Source organism: Heterocephalus glaber, unplaced genomic scaffold, assembly GCF_053883595.1.
Source record: "Heterocephalus glaber isolate CG9 unplaced genomic scaffold, H.glaber_assembly_v1.0 deba00001724, whole genome shotgun sequence".
NCBI classification, from domain to species: domain Eukaryota; kingdom Metazoa; phylum Chordata; class Mammalia; order Rodentia; family Bathyergidae; genus Heterocephalus; species Heterocephalus glaber.
Window position 1 is genome coordinate 5,111,505 of NW_028258435.1, and position 9,887 is coordinate 5,121,391.

General features: G+C 47.5%; 1 pseudogene; it reads left to right on the forward strand.

Moving 5' to 3' along the window:
• The first annotated feature begins 6,857 nt into the window (after nt 1-6,857).
• Nucleotides 6,858-8,282, forward strand: LOC101719767 (14-3-3 protein epsilon pseudogene; annotated as a pseudogene).
• Nucleotides 8,283-9,887: the final 1,605 nt, after the last annotated feature.

Consider the following 9,887-nt stretch of genomic DNA (forward strand, 5'->3'; position numbering starts at 1 on the left):
GCGAGGTTCTCGTTTGGGGTTGCACCTGTTGCATCTGCACCTTCGTCTCTCTGGGTGCATGTGTCTGTCTGTCTGTCCATCTGCATTTCAAGCAGAGTGGCAGATGTGACCTCCAGAGTGGTTGGAGACGTGGGGACACAGCTTTTTCTTTCACTTCAACAACAGGAAAGTGGCCAGGCTCAAGCAAGCTCTCCCGGCAAAGAGCTAGTCCAGATTAAAAATGATTTCACATAAAGTTTAGAAGGGAACCGGTTTTCCAAAGTCTGGAAAAAAAGAGCAAAAATCTTGATAATGTCTGGACAAGAAGTTCTAGCACTAGGTAACTTAGCTGGAGACTCACACATAAACCAACAACCAGCCACCCAAAACCGAGAGTAAATCTTCATGGCACTGGACACAAACAGCCTCTAGACAGGCCAAGCTTTATTTCTCAGTGCACTTTGTACTCTCAGGGCATAAATAGAACAAGCCTGAAGAATCTATCAAAAATCTATTGAAAAAATGGCTGTTACATGTGTAAATACCAAATAGTTTCTCTAGTATGAGAAACTGAAAATATAAATATGGGTTAAAATGATTTAAATGAATAATGGTTAGGGGTGGTGGGAGGGGAAAGGGAAAGGAAAAATTATGAGAAAAGAAAATAAACAGAAACAAAGTCTATGTAAATAGGGAAGGGTGGAGGGGTAAAGGGCGCACAGGTAATGGGGAAAAAAATAAGAACCAAGAGGCCCGGGGATTTAGCTCAGTGGTTTCGCCACCTGTTGCGCAAGCGCAAGAACCCGAGTTCGATCCCTGGTACAAAAAAAAAAGAACCAAGATACATCATGTACAGGTACAAGCACCCAAGGATAAATGTAAACGTATTGTATACCTAAAATGTACCAATAAAAGAATTTAAGGAAGAAACAAAAACAAAAAAAACCAAATAATGGATAATTTGAAATAGGTAGAAAAGGTTCAAAGGGGTAGGGGTGATGGGAGGGGAAGGGGAAAGGAAGGAAGGAAAAGGAAAAATTATGAGAAAAGAAAAAATGGGTGTTATTTCAGCACCTATGTACAGGAGAGAAACTGGACACCCCTCTGGGACAACAAATCACTGGGGAAGTAAAAAGAGCCTTTTTACAACACACACTCAAACGCTTAAAATTAAATTATCTGCGGATTACACAGGAAGCAGATACCTACCAAAAATTGATTAAAATTCTGAGATTACAGAGACCTGGTGGGACAAAATAAAATCACCTTTGTCGCCAAGATATAACAAATGCCCAATGCTTTTGTACATAGGGAAGTGAGGAGAAATGGGATAAAATAAAATAAAATTTATTTTTAAAATGCCCAATGAAAGAATTACCAAAATTTTAGACAAAAACTAGGGACATTTCAATCCTTAAGAATTTTAAATGAAACAAATCAGGGGTAAGTAGTCCCCAAAACCAAAATACAGAAAACAGTGGCCCCGAGCCCTATCACCCAAACCCCAGGACCTACAGAAACAACACCTTCCTTACTCAGGGGCCCTCTTGGCTTCGACAGTGGCCTCTGAGTTTGTGACACCCATGCTGGGGCTTGAACTCGTGATCCTCCTGCCTCTACCTCCCAAGTAGCTGGCATTACAGGCATGCACCACCATATCCAGCCTCACTAACTGTTTGATAACAACCATGATTCGGTGCCTGGAAGAAGCGAAAGGTTCCAGGAGAGCGTTTTCCCAGCTCAAAATCTTCCTGAGGGTGACAAGGATGAACCCTCTGGCCCTCCTGCCCAACTTTAGTGTGAATCTAAAACTGTGCTTTAAAAAGCCAGGCATGGTGGTGCACACCTGTAATCCCAGCACTCTGGCAGGCTGAGGGAGGAGGACTGCAAGTTCAAGCTCTGCCTGGGCAATTTAGCAAGAGAGCAGTGACCATCTCTTCTGGATGAGGCGATCAAGGAGAGCTTCCTGGAGGGAGAGGCCTTGGACCAGGCTCTGAAGGCTGGGTAGCCCAGTGGCTGGAGCCATGAGTCCCAGGACGGGTGGACCAATGAGTGTAGCGAGGAAGGCACATAGTGGAAAGTGAATATGCCCCTTGGTACAAATGACACGCTGGACACAGGTAACACAGGTGAAAAAGGATGGTGAGGTTGACAAGGCTTTGGTGACCAGAAAAAAGTAATTGGCCCACATTCCAGCCTGCTGATTGGTCAGAATTTGAGTTTGTGATTGGTCTGTATGTGAACCTGTTGATTGGCCCAAATTTGAGCCTGTTGATTGGTCCAAATTGGTCTCAATGCACGCCTTCCCATCAGAGCCTGCCGAAGGATCCAAATTCAATTCTATTGTTCAGTTCAAATTCAGGCCTGCCCTGGTCTGGCACCTCCCGGAGTGGGTAGGGCCTTCAAGACAGGCGCAGCTGTCATGGCGGCCAGCCTAGGGAAGACCAGGTGACACAAACTGTTAGGTTACTACCTATGAAAATGGCGGGACCCGATGGGAATCTTCGGTGTGTTAGTCACAGCTTATTGAGGTTTGGGGATGTCGGGGATCTCAGACTCTTCCCTGACCTTTGCCGCACTGGGGTGGTTTCCCTGCACCCCCTCAGAGAGCCTCACAGCCCAGATGCACCTCCTGGCAGAGAGGCCGAGAGCAGCTGCAAAACAACCTCCGGGGGACGGAGACCAAGTTGGGCGGGGACCCAGTGGTTACAGGGAGACGGGAGAGGTGTGACCGCTCCGGCCATCCAGCAAGGGCCAGCACTTCTTGGCTGTCACACTCACAGCCATGCAGATGCGGCCCTCTGCCTGCGAGTGTCCCCCCAGTCCCATGGTGTGGGGTTTGGGGAGGCCCCGGAGCCGCTGAAGGAAGCAGTCCTTAAACCCCGCCAGGCCCAGACAGGCGCCGCCACCTGCCTATTTTCTGATTTGCCCTTTCCCTGCCTCCTAGTCGCTCTTCCTCTCCTCTTTCTCCTCCTCTCTGCATTGCAGCTGCTGTTCGAGGTCTCCGGAAGTGGCTGGTACTCTGGAGGCGGCAGGTTGCCCTTGGGCCCGTATCTTCTGGGCTGAAACTAAGTACTTGGTGCTGATCCTGGCACTGGGGACCCTACTGTGTGGCCACCGAGCCGCCGCGGCAGCCACAGTCGTACTGTGACTCTCACTCTCCTCCCATCCGGGGCTCTGGAGGAGAGGAATCCACACCCCAGGCCCCGTATGAGCATCAGGCTGTAGGAGGAGTGAGGGTGTGGCCGCGTGGCTGGGGTGGCTGGGCACGAACTGCCAACTGAGGAGACTTATTAACCACCGGCTCAGAACGGCACACCGAGCCTGACGAGGGATCGCTCCAAGCCTGCACCAAGCCTGCACCTGGTACCAACCTTCTGACACGAGAACACGCCGAGCCTGCCGCCTGCAGTCTTCTGACCCAAGAGGGGCTGAGCCCAGTGCCTGATGCCGATCTTCTAGCACAAGATCAAGGAGGGCCACCAGGATTGACTATTGGAGAAGGTATAAAAAGGCGGCAGCAACGGACTTGGGGCTGCTGCTCCCTTGTTCTCGCAGTGGTCTATTCTGCTTACAGGATGAATCTTCGCTCTTTCTTTCAACACACCCCTTTCTCCCTGAGCAATCCTTTTGCGCTTCTTCTCTTTTTTTCTTTCTATTTCTGGCCTAAAATAGTAACCTTTTACATCTGCTAATTGTCCTGACCGGTCCATTGATGGGAACAAATAACCTGGAAAACATTGCCAGTCCCCGGCCCATCTGATAACAGGGATCTCAGAGAGCTAGGACAGCTGAGACCTGCAGAGATTCAAGATTCCTCCCTGAAGACATGACTGTGTTTGAGCTTGCCAGGTGAGAGGGCCCGAGCCCAGCACTAAAACCCCCCAGACCTGGGAATTGGGCGATGCCGAGCCTGGGGGCTGGGGTGGGGAGGGGCTCACACTCCTGGTGTTACTGGATGGGGCCCTGTGGGGCTTCTCTCCAGATTCTTGGGGTCCCAAACAAAGAATTGGACAAGACATACAGCAAATGCAGTGGAAGAGTATATTTATGGAAAGTGAAAAAGGACCACGCTCTGCAGAGCGACAGCAGGGTGGTGGAGAGGCTCACCCGAGGTTAAGGGGAAGGCGGTCTTTAGTATCCAGAGTTCCAGTTTATCTCTACCTCATGCAGATAAGCCAATGGGAAAGTCATCCTGTCAAACACTTCCCATCAAGCCATGTATAACATCAGGTCCAAAAATTCACTTGGCTTGCTGTTTTATGTAAATGAGGGATCAGAAATACTGTCTTTTGATTGGTTGTTCCCACATGCAAATGAAGGATTGAAAAGAACGTCTTGTGATCAGCCCTGTGAACAGCACCAGATTCAAATGAAGGTTTAAACATGGCAAGTTTTTGATTGGTCCAAAATAGCACGCTTCTGATTGGTTCTGTGTATAGTGATGATGGCGTCACTGTATTGGGAGTGTCTCTCCTGGGTGTCCCTCACCTTCTTGCCCTGGACAGTAGGGTAACACAGAGCAGCACCTCAGGACCTGCCCGCATCTACTGTTCCCAACCCTGCAGATGATCCAACGACGCACCTGACTTTTATGCTCACCCCAAGTGGCTTTGGCTTCTGCAGGTCTGCCAGGCTGGGAGGCTCATTTCTACCTCAGCCCAAAGTCTTCTTCCCAGGGCCAGGGCTAGGTTTAATCCCTGTCACTCTTACTAGAGGCTAGGGTGTGGACAGGAGTGTGTTTGAAGAGGTAGCAGCAAAGGCAAACAATCCACGACAGCTGTGGAGGGCACGCTGGGAAATACTATACTGGACAGGTTCAAAGCCGGTGTCTCCTGACCCTGGGCCCAGGTGACACTGTTTCCTGAGCCCATCTGTGGGCAGAGTGTAGGACAGGTGGGCTAGGGGTGCAGCTGAGAAAGGTAAAACTTAGCTGCCTCTGCGGGTACAGGGGAAAAGTTTGAGAGCCAGGAGTACAGACAGGAGGGCCTGGAGCTAACCTCCAGTAATTTGCTGTTTTCATGATTATTTGGATGTAATTGCAATAAATAACTTTTTTTTTTTTTTTTTGGAGACAAGGTCTTGCTTTGTGGATCAGGCTGGACTTGAACTGACTGTGAATTCCAGGCTGACCTTAAACTCGTGGCAATCCTCATACATACCTCAGCCTCCCGCGTTCCGGGATCGCCACAGCTCAATGCTAAGACTCCAGTCATACTGAAGTAGAGCCCACTCATAGGACTTCATTTCAACTTATTTCTTGAAAGGCTCTGTCTCCAGTCACATCCAGAGGTGCTGTATGAATGTCGTGGGGATACAATTTAGGCTGTCATAGACTTCAACAAGTCTCGGGGACATCATGAAATCCGTCACCTGCTCTGTGGAGCAAAGTTTTTTTTTGTTGTTTTGCAGTACTGGGGATCAAACTCAAGACCTTGCACTTGTGAGGCAGGCACGGCACCACTGAGCTAAATCCCCAGCCCTGAAGACAGTTGTTTTTTCCCTTTGCCTCAAACATTCGGTCAGCTCCGGTCTGCTGGGCACTGCGTGAGATCCCAGGGTACCGTGGCGCTGCCCTCCTTTGACAGGGCACAGAGGGGAGGCCCACACAGGGTCCTCCTGCAAGAAGCTACATCCACCTGCCCGCGGGACCCTGGGTTCACCAGGGAAACGGGGCCACGTGAGCTGGGTGGATGTGATAGGTGACGGATGGATGGATGGAGTGAATCCATTTCAGGCTCACCAGCTATGCTGTTCAGAACAGATAAAATACAAAGTGACAACCAATCACCCAGAAGGGGCAGAGGGTTACGTACTGTGGCGGAAGTCGCCTTGCCTGGAGGTGGCTCATCTAAAGAAACCCACACCTGAAGCAGCCATCGGTCAGTGCTCTGCTGTGCTAGTGATACTGGGTTTCTAAGCTCTGAGTCATCTAAAAAGTGACTCCCTGCAGCTTCCCTCCCCCAGGTGGAGGGCAGGGATCAGGGCACTTTCTCCCAAAGCAGGGCCAACTGTGCCTTTCACGGCCCCAGGCTGACCTCAGCCATCTCCCATATGTTTCCAAATTCTCCTCTTCTGCCTGGGCGGGGGGCATGCTGTCTGTGGTGCCAGTGCCAACAGCTCTCTTCAGGCTCCCAGGCTCCTGGTTTCCCTCTGGGACTCTGCTGTGGCTGACAGGAAGGGAAAGGGTGTGACTTGGTCTCAGGACTTCTGCTCCAGCTCTGACTGCAGTCTTCAGACTGTGCCGGCTTTGGCAAGTCGCTCAACCTCCGAGCTCCATTCCTGTTGTGCTTTCTACCCAACACCTTCTGGCTAATGCTGTCCTGCTCCCCAGGGCTTTCGACACAGCTTCTTGGGCTGAGTGCGCCTGTCCCCGGGTCCTAAGCTCAGTCACCTGGACACTAGGCCCTCCGGGGCCTTCCCCGAGCAGCAGTGACCGTTTCCCTTGTGAAATCGCCACCCTCTTCTCTCCCGCCCCTGCTTCCTTGACAGCTCCCAGGTGTTTTCAGAGTGTCTCTGCCCCGTATCCGGGTCTGGGACCCTGTTCTTGACCTCGAGACTCTGGGCCCCCGCAGCAGGCAGCCATGGCAACTCTGTCCCTCCCTGTCCTCCATGGCCTCCACCGGAGAGGTTAGGCAAGAAATGTGTTCTGTGCTCACCTGTGCAGGTAGAGAGAGCAGCATTTACTAAACAACGTTGTCTCCTCTCTTGCTTTCCCCTGCAACGTCAACACTGCTTTCCTACCTCCAACAAAGTTTAAAATATATATATATATATAGCTTTATTGACATATAATCAGCTTGTAAACTGGATGTGGTAGCACAGGCCTGTAATCCCAGCACTCTGGAGGCTGAGGCAGGAGGATCGCCCAAGTTCGAGGCCAGCCTGGGCTACATAGTGAGACTGTCTTGAAAAAAATCAGCATTTAATAGTGTATAATTTGACGAGCCTGACTCATCTACACCTGTGAAACCATCACCGTCATCAAGATAATTTGCACACCATCCCCCAAAAACTTCCTTAAATCTCTCTGTTATTCCCAGCTCCCACCCACACCTCTAGGCAGCCACTGATCTGCTCGCTGTTGCTATAGTTAGTACTGGGGATGGAACCTCAGGTCCTTCACACTGAGCTGCATCCCAGCCTTTTAAATTTTTTTTTTTTTTAATTTTGGGACAGGGCCTTGCTGAGTCACTGAGTTGCCCAGGCTGGGCTTGAACTTGGGCAATCCTCCTGCCTCAGCTTCCCAGAGTGCTGGGATGACAGGTGTGTACTACCACACTCAGCTTGATGTTTAACTTTTTAAGAAACAAACTGGGACGTTATCTACTTCCATCCATCGTGCAGACCCTGCTGGAACCGCTGCCACTATGGATGATGGGGAGGATCTGGTATACCAGGCAACGATGGCAGAGCAGGCTGAGCAATATGATGAAATGGCTGAATCAATGAAGAAAGTAGCAAGAATGGATGTGGAGCTGACAGTTGAAGAAAGAAACCTATCTGTTGTGTATAAAAATGTGATTGGAGCTAGAAGAGTCGCCTGGAGAATAATCAGCAGCATTGAACAGAAAGAAGAAAACAAGGGAGGAGAAGACAAACTAAAAATGATTCAAGAATATTAGCAAATGGTTGAGACTGAGCTAAAGTTAATCTGTTGTGACATTCTGGATGTACCGGACAAACACTTCATTCCAGCAGCTCACAATGGTGAGTCCAAGGTTTTCTATTATAAAATGGAAGGGGACTACCACAGGTATCTGGCTGAATTTGCCAGAAGAACAGCCCAGTGACTTATAAAGCTGCTGGTGATATTGCAGTGACAGAACGTCTTCCACCAACGTCTCCCATCCATTTAGTCTCTATCTCTCAACTTTTCCATATTCTACTATGAAATTCTTAATTCCTCTGACCACCCCTGCAGATTGGCAAAAACAGCTTTTGATGATGCCATTGCAGAGCTGGATAGGCTGAGAGAAGAAAGTTATAAGGACTCTACACTGATCATGCAATTGTTATGTGATAATCTGACACTATGGACTTCAGACATGCGAGGTGACAGTGAAGAGCAGAATAAACAAGTACTGCAGGAGGTGGCAGATGAAAATCAGTGAGACATAAAAGGCAACAAGAGAAACCATCTCTGACCACCCTACTCCTCCCCATCCCACCCCTCAGAGATTCCCCATTGTCACTGAGAACCACCAAATCTGACTTTCACATTCGGTCTCAGAATTTAGGTTCCTGCCCTGTTTTGTTTTGTTTTGTTTTGTTTTTTAGGGTTTTTTAAAAACAGTTTTCAAAAGTTCTTAAAGGCAAGAGTGAATTTCTTTTTTTTTTTTAATTTTTTCTTTTTTTAAGAGTGAATTTCTGTGGATTTTACTGGTCCCAGCTTTTAGGTTCTTGAAGACACTAACAGGACTGCATAGAAGCTTTTTCATATTACTGTATTGTCTGCGGGCCAGATGTGGCAAGATCGCCATTAGAAATGGAAATTACATTTGAAAGCCATTGGACTTCTAGGTGATGCATCTAAGAGACAGAGTGTGATCACACTGTAGAGACATATGTGGTATCATTGTTCCCTTTTCTAATTTTTTTCTAATTGTTTAAATTACATTTTTTACCAGTGTTTAAACTTAATTGGGTGTTAGCTTGAGGTGGTTAAAGATTATTTTGTGGGGAGTTTGTTCCAATTGTTTTGCTGTAGAAAGTGTTTCAAACTCTGCTGAAATGTTGCTGAAAAGCATGGTGCTGGTAACAGTTCAACAATCCGTGGCTGCTCATTCTTGCCTACTTTACTCTCCCTCTGAAGCAGGGTAGCATTGAAGGTGATATGGAAAACCCTGCATGCGTGTTCAGTTCTTTGTTTCTTCTTCCCCTCCCTCCGCCCCCGTTTTGCTCGCTCACCCTCTTTTGGTCAGTATGTGTAACTTGAAGCTAATTTGTACTGTTATGGAAATCTTGGAAAGAAATACAAGGAGACACAGAATTTGGATGAAATAATAAAATTTCTTCTCCAGAGCGGGTGGAATGCCAGAAACCAGTCTGGTCAGTATCCGCGCCCCCTTTGTTCAGCGTTTCTCTTTTTTATATCCTTTTTAGCCATTATCTCATCCCTAGTGGTCTTTGATGTGTAAATACAATTCCAGTTCCTATTTACAAGTCACAGACACAAGATAGTAAATTCACCCTGGCCTGGTAACTTTGTTAGGCTAATGAAGTTACCAGTTAGAGTCAGATAATTGTCACCTTAAACAAGGAGTTATGGGAAAAGCAAATCTTAAAAGAACACATTGCTTATTTTGCTTCTACAACTACCTTAACATTCAATCTATTAAGTTATCTAAAACTTTTCGTATCAGTACTACTGGATATCTGACTGGAGCCACAGATACAGAATCTGTATTGTTCTTATTGAAACACAGCATGGAATTAGCATTAAACTTAAATAAAACAAACCTAAATTAAAAATGCCAAATATACTGTGCCTTCATCCTTACATTTCTAAAATAAAATCTCTAGTCCAAACACGTTGACAGTATTGTGTTTGCCTGAATGTGAACAGATCCCCCTCTTTCTTCCATAAATCATGTGTCTGTCTCCCAAAGATACGTATTTTGGAAAAAAAATAACTGCCTATAATCTGGATGTGAAGAACACTAAGTAATCTAAGTCAATTGATTACATGTCCCGTTTCCAAACCAGTTAGCGACACAGTATTTATGTTATCATTAAAGTACAATGTGTGTATTTAAAAAAAAAAGAAGAAGAAAAAAAGAAACAAACTGTTTCCCAGCATTTCCCAGCATGGCTGCACCATTCTGTGTTCCCAGGAGCAATGAAAGGCTTCCAGCTGCTCCACAGCTGGCCAGCACCTTCTGGGGTCAGTCCCTCTTGTCGGCGTC